Source organism: Mchenga conophoros, linkage group LG3 (assembly GCF_057382185.1).
Source record: "Mchenga conophoros isolate Kocher_MC1m ecotype Shallow Benthic linkage group LG3, M_conophoros_male_GT1.1, whole genome shotgun sequence".
NCBI lineage: Eukaryota > Metazoa > Chordata > Actinopteri > Cichliformes > Cichlidae > Mchenga > Mchenga conophoros.
This window is the reverse complement of record NC_140528.1, coordinates 11,271,997-11,290,547: the sequence shown is the minus strand read 5'-3', so window position 1 is coordinate 11,290,547 and position 18,551 is coordinate 11,271,997.

Here is an 18,551-nt window from a genome sequence, read left to right as displayed (position 1 = left end):
TGTTCCCTCCAGTAATTTACTGGCAAAATCACTATTTAGTGCATCATGAAACACAGCTTGTTTAATCAACCCATGAATGCCTCTGTTAGCTACACAGAGTTGCTCAGAGTGCTTGTGTTACACTAGCTAATCTACTCAGTCACTTTAACAGAACTATTAACATTCACATCTCACAGAACTGATTTGATTGGAGCATTACAACACGTTTGCACAGAGCATAGGAGCGCACTGACTCTGCTTCACGAGCGCTCCACCTAACGAGCGGGCTCGCGGTGCGGTCGCGCGGGACACTCCTCTGGTTTTCTCCCGTGTTTACATATAAATAACTTTGGCGGACCGCCTTAACTCTCCCATTCACATTAACCTGGGTAACCATGGTGACAATAAACAACATTTTCGGTGCGAGCACCGTGTACCGACCTGTAAAAGCAGGTGAAGAGCAGAGTAAGGAAGACACGATGCGTCTCTGCTTTCCTCCAGAACGTGTCTGAGGAAGCAGCGGAAGGTGGGCTCCACTTACTGCTCCCCGAAACCCCGGAGCAAGCACCAAAGTTCCGCCCTCACTGCTTTCTAACATAAAATGAATCCCTGTTACATGGATTTTCTATCCTCTTAAAGAAACTGAAAATAAATACATATAGCAATGAAAAATGTCCCGTTACATGAGTGTTTTACACAAAATAATATTAATGTGGTCATTCCCTCACAGGGGTGCCACAACTACACTGCTGTTTTGACAGAGACACAGTGTGTTTATCTAACTTGGCTGAAGCCAAAGTTCTCCAGACAAATTCAGTCTGTTTCTGCCAAGTGTGAACTCACTGGATGAGCGCCAGATACACAGAATCAAAAAGGGATAAATTACTTTTCTTATGTCATGTTCCCGTCACAAACTGGCTCAAGGAGAGGGGAAGCAGGAGTCCACAGATGAAATGTTCCTATAAATAAAGTGGAATTTATTCAAACTTTACCAAAACTTCAACACATCAAATACAAGCAGTTCAGCAGGGAGTGGATGTGTGTTGCATGTGCCAGGTGGATGCAGAGAGAAGCCAGGGCCACGTTCAAACCTGAACACGCTGCACAGTGTTTTCTTCCATTTGTTAGGGATGAATGAAATGCTTCCTTGAAAGGATGTGTGCAGTCACCAGTGGGCGTGGAAGCATGTGCGCCCTCATTTGGTGGGTGTGCAAGAAAAGTCATCCTGTCACACAGCAATGCCTACATAAATCACACCACTCTGCTTAAAATAATAATGTTTAGTGAAGCAGGTGAAGCAAAGGGCTGCTTTTAATAGGCTGGGAGACCCAGGTGTGCTGCTTTAGCTGCTGAGCCTCTTATGACAGAACAGCGGAGAGTGGTAAGAAGGGAGGAGGGGGTCTGGCTGTGTTTGTGAACGATAGATGGTGTAACTCTGGGCATTTCTCTATCAAAGAGACGCTATGCTGTAAGGACATTGAGCTGCTAGCGGTTAGCATGAGACCGTACTATCTACCACGAGAGTTTACACACGTGATTATGATAGCTGTGTATGTCCCGCCCTCTGCTAACGCTGCAGCAGCCTGTGAGGTCCTGCACACTGTAACCAGCAGACTCCAAACACAGCACCCTCAGGCCCTTTTCCTGATCTCTGGGGACTTTAAAGATGATGTAACCATTTAATTATGGTTACATAATTAATTGTGTAATTAATTATGCAAAATGCAAAACGCTCAGCTGTGTCTCCAATCAAAGCTCTGTAACTTCAGAGGTGATGTTCATATGTTGACTAATGGTTTTCTTTCATTTTTGATGTACTGCAGAATATTTGTATAAAATCCAGGCCAGGAAAATCTCCTTCATGTGTTTCTGTGTTTTGTCTTCAGCTACGTTGACACAAAGGCCTCTGCTGTGACGCTCACACCTTTGATAAAGTCTGGAGAGTGTCAGCTTCCTGTTTATAGATACAAAAATATGTAATGTTGTGAACTCTGGCCGCAGCGGCGCAAGAAAAAGGAGAATTACGGGAAGCACTCACAACAGGTAAAATCAAAATAACAAAGTAAAGTACGATAAAATAAAAACCAACAAAAGAACAACACAATATACTTCCCCGTACTGTTACTGCTAACCTCTGTTAACCTAGTAACTCTTACCTTCTAACTGACAGCTGGTCAATAAACGAGCTCCATAAACGCTCCATATTCACCTTTACATGGAATATAAAGGAAAAGAAGAAACACAGTGCTGTGTCAGCGTTAGACATATAGATATATCCTTGCTTTTAATACATTTGAAGGTGGGTGGGAGAGGTGCTTCTCCGCGTAGTCTACGGTCTCTTTGGGATCGGTAAAGCTTTTCCTCACATCACCATGGGTCACTAACAGCTTTGCAGGGTATAGCAGTCTGTACCTGACGCCGGTCATCCCACGTAGTCTTCCTCTCATATTTGCAAATGCGGCTCTGCGTTTCCAACAGAGGGAGGGAAATCTGGGAGGATGTTTATTTTAAAAACCCTTATACATCAGGTTCTTGTTCTCTGCAGCTTTCAGCAGAATTTCCTCACCAATGTGGTAGTAGTGCAATCTCAAGATGATGGGCCGAGGAAGATGACTTTGTTTGGGACGCTGGCGATTCACTCTATGTGCTCGATCGATGAGTGGCTTCTCCTCGAGAGATAGCGCCTCCGCCAACAGGTGTGAACCAACTCAGTCATCTTGGGTCCCTCTGTGCCTTCTGGTATTCCTGCAGTTCTTAAATTTTTCCTCCTGGAGTGCCTCAAGAGCTCCACATCTCTCATCTAACTTCTTTACCTCCGCAGACAAACGCTCCACAGTGGCCTGGAGAGTGGCGATGGTGTCAGAGTGGTTCGAGGCACAGTCCTGCAGTTCAGTCAAAGTGTTATCATGCCTGGCCACGTCGCTTTTTATGTCCGAAATTGAGGGCTGGATGCTCTGGTTCAAGGATGATATCTCGCCTCCTATGGTGGTAGAAATCTCTAATATGCAAGTGTCCAGTGCTAGTTAGTTAGTTCTAGTTCTAGTGGTTAGTGGGGCTTTATTTGATGATTCTAGTGTGTGTTACATTGTTGTCATATTGTTGAGTCGCAGAGCTGTACAGTGTTACAGTTTCTGTAGAGTCTGGTATAAGGAACTCAGATCCCTCTGTGAATAATGTTCACTGAAACTGATCTGTAGTTAATGAACTAGTCAGGATTTACACTAGAGAATGTTTCTGCCATTACATGGCCTGTATTTGTAGAGCGCTTTACTCGTCCCTAAGGACCCCAAAGTGCTTTTTTGCCCAAGGACACAACATGTCCAAGCAGGGGCTCGAACCGGCAACCTTCCGATTACAAGACGAGCTGCCAACTCTTGAGCCACGATCGGCCCACATATTGTTGTCTTTTGTTGCAGACACCAAGTGTTGAGATCCTGTCTCAACCTCCTACATTCTTCCAGCAGGTTACACATTATTTTTTGTATTTGGAATCAAATATATGTGTCAGTTGGGCCTAGTGCAGGGGTCAGCAACCTTTAACACCCAAAGAGCCTTTTGGACCCGGTTTCCACGCAAAGGGTCAGGGTTCGGGAAAACACTGGGAGCCGCAAATACTTTGTGACATCTAAAATGAAGATAACACTGTGTATATTGTTTTTACCTTTATGCTTTGTGTGAACAACTACAGTGTGTTGCTTATGAAATCCATGAAGTGCTACAGAGAAAATTACATTTGATTTATGTAATGAACACATTTTGAGCTCTTAAAGAAATATAACAAAGGAAAGCTGAACTACAATGATCCATGTAGCAAACACAAACTGTTATATCGCCTTTGGGCTTTTGGAGCCTTGACCTGACTTTTAAAAAAAGCGCGTTCATGCAAACATCGTCGGGTCTGCCGTGATATGTTTACAACGGGACTTCTGCTCCTGAACCTCTGCGCACAGCGTCTGCAGGTAAGGTAACTTTATTTATACCCAAAGGCAAGGTAAATTTGCTTTACAGACAAATGACAGCATTTGACATCCCTTTAAAAACACACATACCTAGTAAATATATAAAGCTCACTGTGACACATACTTTAATATTTCGAATCAAAAACAGTTCTTATTTAATTCAGTGACAGCAATGGGGACAAAGCTATTTTTATAACGCTTTGTCCTGCATCTCGGAAATAGAAACCTCCGTCCTGAGGGAAGAAGCTGAAATTCACCCCTTAGAGGATGGGAACCATTTTTAAGGATTGATAAAGCCATCCTCTGTACCTGCTCAGAGTACAGGGAGGCTAAACAAGACTGTGGCTCACCTATCAGACGACTGGACCATCTCACTATCTGATTCAGAGAGTTTTTCTCTGTGACAGAGGTCTGACCGAACCATGCCACCAAACAAAAGGATAAAACAGACTCAATAAAAGAACGATAAAACAAAGTTAAAATTTTTTGGTCAATGTGGAAATGAACAAGTTTCCTAAGGCAATAAAGGTGCTGGTGACCCTTTTTACAAACTGATTTGCAATTTTGATCAAAGTTCAGTTTTTCATTGATTATGGTCCCAAGATATTTATATGATTGTACTTGCTCTATTTTCTGACCTTTAATTAAAGTGACTCCGTGCCCATTTTGTTGTTTCCTAAAATCAACAACCATGTCTTTTGTTTTAGATATGTTCAGCTGGAGATAAGACTCCTCCCACCACTGAACAAAGTCATCAATGACTGGGCCGTGGTCAGTTTCACCCTCTTTCAGTAAGCTGACAATAATAGAGTCATCTGCATATTTAATAATGACCCTGTTTTCATGTCTGCCCTGACACATGTTTGTATGGAGAGTGAATAATAAGGGCGATAGGACGCAGCCTTGAGGAGAACCTGTGGAGGAGAACACTGGGTCAGACAGAACCCCATTTATTCTCACTCTTTGTGACCTGTCAGTTAGAAAATCTAAAATCCAGCCCAGCAGGTTTTTCCTGATTTCAAACTGTTCTAAAAGTCTTTTAATTAAAATATGGGGCTGTGTTGTATTAAAAGCCAAAGAAAAGTCAATGAAAAGAAGTCTTGCAAAAGTCCCTTTACTCTCTACATGTTTAAGAATCAGATTTAGTAAAGTCAAAAGTGCGTCCTCCACTCCTCTGTTGGGCCTGTATGCAAACTGCATTGGATCCAGCTGACCTTCAGTCTCTTCATAATCACATTTCTGATGATTTTTTCAAAGACTTTCATGACAACTGAAGTGAGGCAACAGGCCTGAAGTCGTTTAGATTTAGGGACAGGAACCACGACTGCTTCTTTGCAAAGAGAGGGCACATGTTGTGTTTGCAAGGATTTGTTAAAAATAACCTGAAATATAGGACTGAGTTCATCAGCACAAGATTTAATTAGGCGGCCACTAATATTATCAGGACCTGGCTCTTGTTCACATTGACTGTATGAAAGGCCTTTTTAACATCGCTGAGTTCAATGATAAAGTGCTGAGTATCTCTCAGTTTCTGTTTCAGTTCCCAAATATCCTCGCTGAAATCAGAAGAACTAAAACGAGCATAAAACATGTTTAAAGCATTTGCAAAATCTCTGTCTGAATTAAAACATCTAAAATGACCTGACTGCTGCTCTGGGGATTTTGAAACCCTGCTATGGTTTTCATACAAGTCCAGGCAGACCCAAAAGTTTTTGCAGCAAATTTGCTTTCAAGAAGGTTTTTGTCTGTTTTGCTTTCAAGATCTCGATTTTCATTTCCTTGGTAGCTGTCTGAAAATCGGTAACAGCCCCTCTTTAAAGGCCTGTCTCTTTTTCCTTAAACAGGATTTGACACTTTTAGTGACCCATGGCTTATTGTTAGCGTAAATTTTAACGCGCTTACGGGGTGTAATCATGTCTTTACAAAATACTGCACAGGAGCTAGTAACATCCACCAAAGCGTCGAGATCATCTCCACAAGACTGAAGACGGGGCTGTACGAAGTCACTTTATCTCTACAGACTGTAAGCTGTCGTCTGTGAGGCGTGAGCGTGTTTGTTTGAACACAGTTCACGGTGGAGAACAGCTGCTGACATAATGTGGATCCCAAGATCCATAACTGGCCTACCTGGGGCTGAAAGTCTCCATAAATGCAGGCGTTTCGGCGGCTACACCGGCTTCCACGAGTGTGACGCTTATTTTGAGAAAATAATAGAATATAAATGTATTTTTATATTTCAATATCACAATAATCTTCCAATGTAGAACTACAAGTTAAAAAAGAACTAACATAAATCAAATCCACTTCAGCTAAATACTTCTCATTTATTTCCATCTTACATGCTGTGACTGCAGCCATTCCCACATCTCTGTGAATGGGACTCATGGACATGGATCAGTGGTTGTTGATCAATGGTCCTGAGAATCTGCATAATTAAGATGAAGGAACGGAGCTCCCAGCCCATCGTTCCTGCAGCTGCTTTCAGTCTTTATGCAAATGTCCTGTTTGTAAGACTGAAACCTGCAGCTGAGACTGAAGACGTCACCTGATGATGACGACACGTTTCTCCCACAAAACGCTGCGTCCAGATGAACAGAAGCAACAGACTCACTTTCCTGGATGATTGAGATGCATCAAGACTTCATTGTGTGTTACTTCTCATTCAGCACAGACACATTATTCCTGTTAGGTCATGTCAGCTGTCACTCAGTACAAGCACAACTGTGAACAACACAAACTTCTCTTCAATGTGTCACAGAAACACTAAGTGTGAGAGCCTGTATGACACACAGGACAGACTGTAAGCTCTGCTGGCTGCACAGCACTTTGTAGCAGTTTTCCAACATGTCCTCCACCCGTGATGTCAGTGGTGGGACCCCAGTCACAGCACTCAGCACCACCTCCTTTAAATGGATTTTATAGCAGTTCCTCCCGTTACTCGGTGCAACGCTTCTTAAATGTGTTTTTGCAGGATAAAACACAGCAGGTGGTGTAGAGAGGACGTCAGCTGACGGAGCAGAGGGAGGCAGACTGTGGATAAATGACAGAGTGAGAGGAGAGCAACCATGACAGAAGCACAGGTGTGGCAGATAGAAGTGGCTTTATAGACACTTATTGTCAGTCCTCGTGCATGCTGTGGAAATAAGTGTCTGTGTCATGAGGTGACATGTGAGCTTATCTTTGGTCAATAAAGCTGAACGACCAGTTTTCACTTTGCTTGTTACGCTTGTTTAGTGACGTCTGGGTTTCTGTGGAGCCCGAATTTTGATGAGTTCTGGTGAAATCATCTGAGATCATCTGAGCATCGGTGAAGAGTCAGCAGAGAAAGTGTGGGACAGAAGTTTGCTTTGGACACATGGACTGAAATCAAAAAGTAACAAACAGGATTTCCAATGGACAGTATGGAGAAGTGAAAGTACACAAAGGCTGTGCTGGAACACGTGTGTTACACTTTTTGACAGCTGAGAACAAAACACAATATTTTGCATCATCTCTGCAGTGTCTCTTCTTTCCTCTGCTGTTGTGCTTTTAGCTCCAAACTGTTTCAAATGGTTTGTCAGCAAGCTGACCTCTGACCTCTGCAGTACTAACTCCTGACCTGTACAAAGAGCGGGCGTTTCTGACCTTTGACCTGCAGCTGTATGTCTCTCAGTCTCAGTTCTTCTCTCCGTCACTGATGGAGCAGGTGTAGTTGCTGCTGACAGTCAGTCGTTTGTTTTCTCAGAGTGAGGCTGAAGTCTGAACTGTTCAGAGCATCAGGTCTCATCAACGTGCGCTGCTGTAACGCCGCTTTGTCCTCTGAGATCACCAGGTATGAAACCTGAGTGCTGACAGAGCAGCATGTTCCCCCTCATTCACCTCCACCACCACAGCCAAGGCATGCTGGGAAACTGAGGACACACAGACGGAGAACTGAAGTGTCTGCTGTGTGTTCATCTCAGAGTCCTCACAGGTGACACATTAGCTCCAGAACACCAAGCCAGGTGTTTGAAGCCTGACAGGGATTCTTCCCATCCAGAGGGAGGATTTAGCTGCACAACAATGAACATTAGTGTGTAGTTTAGAAACACAGACTGTGCCTGCACTGCATCTAGTGAAGAAAAGTGTTACTGCCAGAGAACCAGGCTCCTTTAAAGCAGCTGATATTAAGGTTGAAAAATCAACAATAAGCTGATGTAATCAACGTTTCACAAAATGGTCAGCAGCTAAAATCTGGAGTCGTTCTTTGGTGGTAATTAACAGTTTGTTCTTGTTAGCTAATTATGTAATTAAAGGTAGCAGCAGAAGCCTTGTGTTGAAAGCCCATTCACTCACACATTCACACAGTATGTGTGTGTTTGTGTTACACTGTGGACATCCCTTCTGTTGGAGCGCCATCTTGTGGCAGGTTTAAGAAATGTTCTTCTTGTAAATCCAAACTGATGCACCTCCATAGCAGACTGTGGAGGCTTTCAGTGACATGAAGACTTGATTTATACTGTCATATTCTCCTGTTACACAAAGCACAGCACGCTGAACATGGATGAACTGAAACTCCCAGCATCTGACTGAGGAAAAGCACAAATCATTCTCACACTGACTCCTGCTTGATTTTAGATTTGCTTTCAAATCCTCACACTTTCATATGAAGCACTAAATGGGCTCCAGACTGTTTATCTCAGCTTCCTGTCAAACACACTGCTGCTCACACCGAGGCTCAGTTTACTCCTCCAGCCTGGCTTAACCTGCTGTCTGTTAAAAACAGTCCCACACTCCTCTGTTTAATCCTTCTGATCAGACTCTTTGATTTTGTATTGTTTTTACCTGAAGTTGTGTTTTTGACATGGTTCTGTCTGTGAAATAAAGCTCACACACACACTGCTACAGTCCTTCATACACTTAGAAACGAAGCTGCTCCTTTCCTCAGTGCTGACACATAAAGAAGAGTTGCTTTTATATCCAACACGTCTCTGTTCCAGAAAACAGCTTCAGCAGCCTCTGAGTCTGAACTTGGAGTTGGTTATAAGCCACAGGCCTGTGTGCACAGCAATGAGGAAATATAATGCAGTAAGTGAAACATGGATGTGTGGAACAGATTATCCCAAAGGTTGATTCTGTTCATCTGGACGTTCTCAGTGAAACATTTGGTCTCTCGGTCAGGTGACTCCTTTAGTCTCAGCTGACTGCAGCTTTCCAAACCTTTGTCACTGGATCACTCACTTCATCTCCAACGTGTCCCTGACACAGACAGCTGGAGCCGTTACAGCAAAATCATTGATCATCGTTTTTAGAACATTAGCTGGTGTTGGTGGGCAGGCTAGCAGTGCTAATTGTTAGCACTAGTTCTGCTGCTCTCCCTTTGTCTCTGTTATTGTTGGTCTTTAGTGAACAATAGAAAGTGTCTTCATGAGACTGTTGCCTAATGTTCAAATGTAGATAACACCACCTGCACCAACCTGTTACACAGCACAACCCTCTGGTGTAGCTTTGGCTGGAGCACATATTGGCAGCTCCAGTGACATCACCACTCCATGGTGACATCATCTCTACAGACTGTGGCTGTTACATATCCTCACCTGGTAATAATAAGACTGTCCTCAGCTGCACACAGCTCCAAGATGAACAAACTGAAGTAAATACAAACTAGAGTTACGATAGATTGAAATCTTGTAATCAGAGCTGATTCTTAGTGAAACTCTCACAACATCATATCATGATCCTGGGTTAGTGTCTCGGTCTCAGATCACAACATCAGCACAGGCTTGGCTTGGGTGAGGTATTGAGTGGTTCTTGTCCATGACAGCTGCAGGTACAGTGCCATCAGCCATGCTGCACCACATGTCTGCCCAGGAACATTAGTGTGGCTGAGTCTCATGTAAACATTGTGCTAAAGTGGTGGGAAAGTGGCTGCAAGCTGGCTGCACTGTGTCCAATACTCTCAGTATGATATCCACAAACCTCTGAGTGTCACAGAGTGGGCCTGTGCTCAGCTCACTGTGCCCCATTGAATTCTACTTGCATAGTTTTACAAGTAAAATTAAATATACAAGTTGCTCAATGATAAGTTATTGTAGTAACAACTAAGTCCATGGTCATTATTTGTTAATAGTAGCTTAAAGCTTCTGCACCAATCATGGAGCAGCAGGTTTAGAGCATGTGGATCTACAAAAGTAAGTCCCAGTAAGATGGGCTGAGCCTTACATACTAGAAGAAACATGTCATTCCCAGCAGATGAAGCGCCCTTTAAAGCAGGATCTCACTTTAAACCTAAAGAACTTGCTATGAGCATGCAGTGCATTCATGGTTATTATTCATACGATTGTGGGGAGCTAATAAAGTGCAACTATCACATTACATTTTATTATTAAATTGTTGTTAACAATCCCTTCACTTCTGCTTATCTAATTCATGGTTGCAGGATGGCTGACAGCTTCCATTAGGCAGGAGGTAATGTCCATTCTGGCCACAGTGCAACCCACAATGTGTAACTGACACTATTATATTGCATTATGTCACATTGTTACATCTTTTTAATAAATGATGACAGTCAGCTGAATTTGCTGCCCCCTTGGTGGAGGACATCAGGATCAGCAGCTACTGCTCCATCACAAACACCACAGAAGAAGAACAACACTGGATCAGATTATCTGGACGTGTTTGACAGGGACAGTGTTCATGTTCATGGACATCAGGACAAAAACAGACGATGGAAACCTGCCAGATTTGAGCTAAACTGCTCGTTTCCATGTGTAGTCCCTGGGAGGTCACATGACCAACAAAGACACAAGCTGTGTCCCAAAACGTCGGCTGCATCCTCCGGAGGCCGCATTTGAAGGCCGATGACGTCACAGCCAGGCGACGAAGGCTGTCCCGATTCCTCGACTCCTTCAAATGCGTCCTTCATTCCCCCGAGTTTGAAGGATGGGTCGGGTGTGTCCTTCGTGGCCCACCATATCCCAGAATTCATAGCGCGGCCCAGCCAAATTTCAGCTGCCAACAATGGCGGCCGCTACTAAGTTTTAAAATTTAACGAAGGAGCACTACTTACTTACAATGAATTCCTTACACTATATAATTTTCCCGTCAGTGTTGGGGAATTCTCAATGGTGCTTGGTGCCATACCCTCAGGGACTTTAATGTTATATAAAAACACTGACAGCTCAATATCTGCCTCAGTCACTCTCCCTGATCCAGCTGAGTCAGCAGTGGGAAAAATCTGCTTTTCACAGGAACTTGGTAACAGCAATAAGAGAATACGTAGTTTATTCCAAGAAGATCTCATGTCTCTCCCATATATAGAATATCTTACTGGAACCGACATGTTCCAGATATCACCTGGAAGACAGTCTGGATGATCCCATAAATATCTAATTGTGAACAAGGTGAAAGAAATCTCATATAAAATTCTTCATAAATGTGACCCAGCCAGTCACTATATGGTAACATTTAAAAGAGACATAAATACTAATTGAACTTTCTGTGGGGATCATCCAGAAACTGTGGCACATCTCTTTTGGTTCCTCTACACAGAGATTCTGGAAGAATTTAGCAGTTTTGTTATTGTCCATATTTTAAGGGAGTTTTCTTTACGATGGAAAATGTTTTATTCCTTTTCTTTAAGGTCCCCAGGAAGAATGATAAATGTTTTTTTATAAAAAAAATTGTTAATACTTTTAGCTATTTTATATCCATGAATGTAAGTTTATTAATAAAACACCATATTTCTGCCTTTTTATAAGGATATGAATTGTACATACAATCAATTTCAGACTCAACCAACAAAAAGCCTCTCAGAACAATATTTATATGTAGATTTTTTTCGCCTACTCATATCATAATTTTTTTACTCCTGGTTCTGTATGTTCATGTTCTGTTCTTTTGTAAACTTCATCTGTTTGTATGTTGTATACTCATTGTGTTTCAATAAAGTTCGATTTAAAAAAAGGTACGTTCTAAACGAAGCTTCAGACGTCACTGATCACGTGACTCTGGCCAAACGAATCAAGCCTCGACACGGTGCTTCTGAAGCAGCGCGTTGATCTTTCTGACACACGCACCGGAGCGTCAGCTTCAAGCGGACCATCACTACGTCTCACATCTAAAGGTGTCAAGGTAACTTTGAACTGAGTTCAGTCAATCTGGAGTTTTTCCAAGTTTTCTGTTGCTCTCTGTGAGAGAAGAGCGTTAAAGGCGGGGCTCTCCAGAGTCCAGCAAAACAGGAAACCACAGCTGGGTGTGTGTAAGTGTGCAAACCAATAGAATGCATCGTGGTGGGGGGGGGCATCACGGGCAAGAAAAAAAGAAAATAATCGGTCGTACCCATGCTTCCCCGACGTCATGCCAGCGCATATTGGGAAATTCGTAGGCACCGATCGGTTTTCTATCAGCCATTTGCTGGGAGTAAGGGCGCCCTCCGTTTGCGAGGTGCGCCTGCTGCTGGCGGCACAGGGAGGAGAGGGCGGGGCGGCGGGGAGTCTCTGGCTGGCTGGAGCGGCATCTAATAACCAACTCGCAAAACAAAATAAAAACAACAAACAGATATTATGATACAGACTTATAATCTGCACCCATGTTGTTTCTAAATTCTATAAAGTGAGCGCGAGAGCCCTCGGTGCGCCTGCGCACTGCTGAAGTCAAAGTAAACTTTATTGTCATCTCCGCTACAGACAGTCCAGCATATAGAGAGACGAGACGACGAGGCTGCAGTTACAGCGGTGCAAGTAAACAAACAATAAATATAAGAAGAGTAAGAAAATAAATCTACACTTTAGGACTCGGGGTAAAGGATCAATAACAATTTAAATTTATAATTTACAGTTTGATGATTTAAAGTCTCACACAACCCGTCAAAAGGGGCGGGGCCGGCTGCTTCCAAGTAGAGCACATTTCATTTATAATGATGTAAATCCAAGCCCATCATGGATTCACGATCTGAATCCTGGGTTGTGTGAAATCCCAGAAATCAACCTTAGACAAAGTGAATCTGTGAACTAAGGTGTAGGTCTGTTAGGTTAATTGTGCTGATCCTCGGGTTGGGGGATTTGTGTTTGTACTGGAGCACAAAATTCAAACCAATGGAAGATGGACAACAAAAGTTCAAAGCCATCAGGTGCTCAGGTTAGAAAAAAGAGAAAAGATGCAGGTAAGCAGACGTGTGATTGGATAATGGCAGCTCATCCTGAACCAATCAGACTAAACTCCAAACAATACATTATGTTACAGATTTTAATATTAATTAGTCATTGTTACTTGTTGATTTGTCCTTTTCTCATTGTGTGACGAATTATGACGACTGTTTGGTAGCTGTTATTGTCTCTCTCTCTCTCTTCATGTGTGTTTCTCTGGTGAAACAATAGTTTTGTGTTAATGTTAGGGCTGCACGATTTTGCATAAAATGAGAATCACGATTTTTTGGCTTAGAATTGAGATCATGATTCTCTCATAACAATAAATAAACATAAAACAACAAATGTCTCACGTTTTGTTGTTGCAGCAAAATGTTGTCCTGCTTGAAATTCCGTCTCCACCGTTGCTCGACGCTGCGTGTACAGAGCAGGTAGTGCAACAATAGAAAAATAGTTGCGGGACGGCACTGTGTAGCGTTTGTCTAGGGTGTTGATCGTTTTCCTAAATCCCTCGTTTTGCACAGTGTTGATGGAGCCATATCTTTGGTCAGGTGATAAGTGATAGCCTCCGTAATGTCTTTGTGCCTGCGGGAGTGCGACGTGTATAGGGAAGTGCTGTATAAGGTTCCCGTTATTGATGTTTGGGTGGTTGACCGGGACGGATTTTCTCCTGTCACTTTCTCGTCATCCCTGACGTGCTCTCCGTTGTTTTTTCCCTGCTAATTTTAGCATCACACGGCACAGCTTCTGTATCACGTGGTATAAGGCTCCGCCCTTGGCATTTGTTGAGCAGGAAGAGTGAGCGCTTGTTTTCATGCAGAGTACGTCCCGGATCAAAATGCGGTACATTTGATCCCTGTTGTCTTTGCTTGATGATTGGTTTGAGTCTTGACAATCCACATTGCTGGCGTTGCATCATTCAATGCCAGCAATGGCAGGTATCAGTGCTCAAACCTTTTGTGTTTGTTTCCAACAAGTTGCCCACCTCGGGAAACAAAAATGTGTTCTTTTACTTGTCAGATGAACATATGAGACACTTTGACTCTTCAGTGCAGTGTGGAGCCTAACAAAGATCTGTTTTGTGTCCCAGCTGATCAGCAGGAGGAGGAGAGTCTGACGGAGCAGCAGAGGAACATTTTCAGCTACTTGGACTCAGCTCAGCCACTACAGAGGAAACAATGAGCTCAACACAGAAGGTGACAGACAGAGCAGGACCATATGACCAAAGATATTTATCACCATATACAGGGAGTGCAGAATTATTAGGCAAGTCGTATTTTTGAGGAATAATTTTATTATTGAACAACAACCATGTTCTCAATGAACCCAAAAAACTCATTAATATCAAAGCTGAATGTTTTTGGAAGTAGTTTTTAGTTTGTTTTTAGTTTTAGCTATTTTAGGGGGATATCTGTGTGTGCAGGTGACTATTACTGTGCACAATTATTAGGCAACTTAACAAAAAACAAATATATACCCATTTCAATTATTTATTTTTACCAGTGAAACCAATATAACATCTCCACATTCACAAATATACATTTCTGACATTCAAAAACAAAACAAAAACAAATCAGCGACCAATATAGCCACCTTTCTTTGCAAGGACACTCAAAAGCCTGCCATCCATGGATTCTGTCAGTGTTTTGATCTGTTCACCATCAACATTGCGTGCAGCAGCAACCACAGCCTCCCAGACACTGTTCAGAGAGGTGCACTGTTTTCCCTCCTTGTAAATCTCACATTTGATGATGGACCACAGGTTCTCAATGGGGTTCAGATCAGGTGAACAAGGAGGCCATGTCATTAGTTTTTCTTCTTTTATACCCTTTCTTGCCAGCCACGCTGTGGAGTACTTGGACGCGTGTGATGGAGCATTGTCCTGCATGAAAATCATGTTTTTCTTGAAGGATGCAGACTTCTTCCTGTACCACTGCTTGAAGAAGGTGTCTTCCAGAAACTGGCAGTAGGACTGGGAGTTGAGCTTGACTCCATCCTCAACCCGAAAAGGCCCCACAAGCTCATCTTTGATGATACCAGCCCAAACCAGTACTCCACCTTGCTGGCGTCTGAGTGGGACTGGAGCTCTCTGCCCTTTACCAATCCAGCCACGGGCCCATCCATCTGGCCCATCAAGACTCACTCTCATTTCATCAGTCCATAAAACCTTAGAAAAACCAGTCTTGAGATATTTCTTGGCCCAGTCTTGACGTTTCAGCTTGTTAGAATTAGAATTAGAATTCAACTTTATTGTCATTGCACATGCACAGGTACAGGGCAACGAAATGCAGTTTGCATCCATCCAGAAGTGCTTTAGTGATATAGATATATTACAATATATATTAGCAATAGTATAGATATGTAAGTATATTACAGAAATGGCTCTATTATGGTATGTTATAATGTACACGGTATGAAGTATGTTGTGAATATTCTATAACTATAAGTATGTACAGGCTGTAGTGAGTACAAGCTATGAACAGGATATAAATATGAAAAACTATACAGAATATGAAATAAATAACTTTACAGAAATCTGAGATATGCAGCTATACAGAAATGGGAACTATGCAAGTTGTAAACAGTTGTAGGATTAAAGATTATCGAATGTACAGAATGATTATTTACACAGAGCTATACAGTAGTGCAGTTAAGATAAGTGAGGGTGTGGATAATTTCTACAGAGGCTATATAAAGTGCTAGTGGTTGTGAGTGGTGGTTCACTCCATGTTATTATTGTGTGTTTGAGGGTCCAGGGCCCTATTTCAGGAAGCCGGTTTAGTGCAAACTCTGACTAAGTATACCCTGAGTTAACGAAAACTCTGGGTTTTCAGTTTCACAAAGCGAGTTCAGATGAAGCCTGAGTGAGTCACTATAACGACACACTCCGTGAAGCTAACCTGCCCCCTAGCAGGTTTACTTCAACTAACCCTGACTTTCTCCGCCTCTGTGTCGAAAACCTGACTGTAGGAAGTGTCAGACATGGCGTGCCACTTCCTTGAAGAGCCAGTAGATGTTGAAGCCCAAATTCTCCGCAGAGCTCTCCGCCGGGAGAGAGTGATTAGAGCGCGTTTGGACATTTTATCATTTCCTGATGATTTTCTGTGTGAACGTTACCGTTGTTCAGCACAATCTCTAAGTTATTTGAATAACATCCTCAGGCCTAATATTACTCATAAGACACATCGTGGACATTCTCTCAGTTCTGTACATATTATTTGTATTGCACTTCGGTTTTTTGCAAACGGGAGCTTTCTGTATAATATTGGTGACGCTGAGCACGTTTCCAAGGCTACCGTCTGTCGGGCAGTCAGGAATGTTACAGTTGCACTGAAACGTCTCCTGCACTCGTTTGTGGTGTTCCCCGGTCATAGACCCACAAGATTCATCAAAGAGGGATTCCACAAAATTGGAGGTAGCAGGATGAACAAAACTTAATTTATGATGTGGTGATACTTGGAGTACTACTTAAATTTTACATTTATTTTCACGGTTCCCAGGCGTGATTGGCTGTACAGATGGCACTCACATTCCAATCATTGCTCCTTCAGTAAATGAAGGAGACTATGTGAACAGGAAGTCTTTCCACAGCATTAATGTGCAGGTACATAGTTCCCTGTAGCATTTCAAACTAACAAATTATTTCATTATAGTAATGGATGCTAATTTGTGTTCTCTGCACTGTGAAGATCATTTGTGATGCTGCCAACATTATCACAAATGTGGAAGCCAAGTGGCCAGGCTCTGTGAGTGGTGGTGGTGGAGGACCCCCACCTGTTATTCGGGCCTCCGTTTTTTTTCTAGTGGCCATAACGGGTCACATTTGAGCATACAGAGTAAGCAAATATGTACTTGTAATGTGCTCAGATAATTTCAATAAGTGCTTACAGAAAGAAAATTAATGTAGCCTCTAACTGCAATCGATTTACATCGGACAAACAGACCAAGCACTATGGCTCATAATACAATTACACCTTACCTGTTTCGACTATATTTTTATACTTCATTTTTACTTGATGCCAGGAACGTTTGGGGCCTGTTGGGTTGCACTTGTGCTCACATCATCACAAAATAAAATGTATAAAATAAAAAATAAAATATAATAAAATAATGTGTTAAATGGGTGGAAATCCCTAGATCAATGTTTAAATTAACACTCACGCATTGACTCTGTCGGCTATGTTTTGCCATGCATGCTCTCTTTCTTTTGCAGCTGAGGCTCGTGCACGCACTTAACTTGGGGTTAAAGCAACTCCGCGTTGATTGAACTGCTTGTTATCAGCGTTTCTGAAACCGAATATTCCGAGTTGGACAGTTCGGGGTTACTCAACCCTGAGTATCGTTTTTCACTCTGTTTTCTAAACCGGCTTCCTGAAATAGGCAAGGCAAGGCAAATTTATTTGTATAGCACAATTCAACAACAAGGTGATTCAAATAGGGTACAGTTGTCCATTGTGGGTGTGTGTATGTTGAGTCCATAAGTTAACGTGGGTCAGATGTCAGGAGGCAGAGTTCAGGAGTCTGACAGCTGTGGGGAAGAAGCTGTTCCGGTACCTGGTGGTCTTAGTCCGGAGGCTCCTGTAGCGCCTCCCAGAGGGCAGGAGGGTGAAGAGTCCATGTGATGGGTGACTGGGGTCTTTGATGATTTTCCCAGCCCTTTTCAGTAGATGTCCTGTAGATGTCTTTTATGGCAGGAAGTGGTGCTCCGGCGATGCGCTGGGCAGTTTTCACGACCCTCTGCAACGCCTTCCGGTCCGAGGCAGAGCAGTTCCCGTACCAGACTGTTATACAGTTGGTCAGGATGCTCTCGATGGTGCAACGATAGAAGTTCACCAGGATGTCTGAGGACAGGTGGTTCTTCCTCAGAGTCCTCAAGAAGAAGAGGCGCTGGTGAGCCTTCTTGACCAGCTTGGAGCAGTTGGTCGACCAGGTGAGATCCTCGGAGATGTGGACTCCCAGGAACTTGAAGCTGCTCACACGCTCCACAGCCGTCCCCTTAATGTGGATGGGTGGATGTGGGTCAGCATTCCTCCTGTAGTCCACGATGAGCTCCTTGGTCTTCTCGGTGTTAAGCAGCAGGTTGTTTGTGTCGCACCACTCAGCCAGACGATCCACCTCCTCCCTGTAGGCGGCCTCATCGTTGTCACTGATGAGGCCAATCACCGTGGTGTCATCTGCAAACTTAATGATGGTGTTGGAACCATCAGCAGGTCTGCAGTCGTGGGTGAAGAGGGAGTAGAGGAAAGGGCTCATCACACAGCCTTGTGGTACACCGGTGTTCATTGTGATGGTTGATGAGCAGCGGTTATCCAGCCGGACATATTGGGGGCGATTGGTCAGGAAGTCCAGTAACCATTTGCAGATGAGGGAACTGATGCCCAGGTCTGTCAGTTTCCTGATGAGTTGTGAGGGGTGGATTGTATTGAATGCTGAACTGAAGTCTATAAACAGCGTTCTGGCGTAGGTGTTGTTGTTGTCCAGGTGTGAGAGGACAGAGTGCAGTGCGATG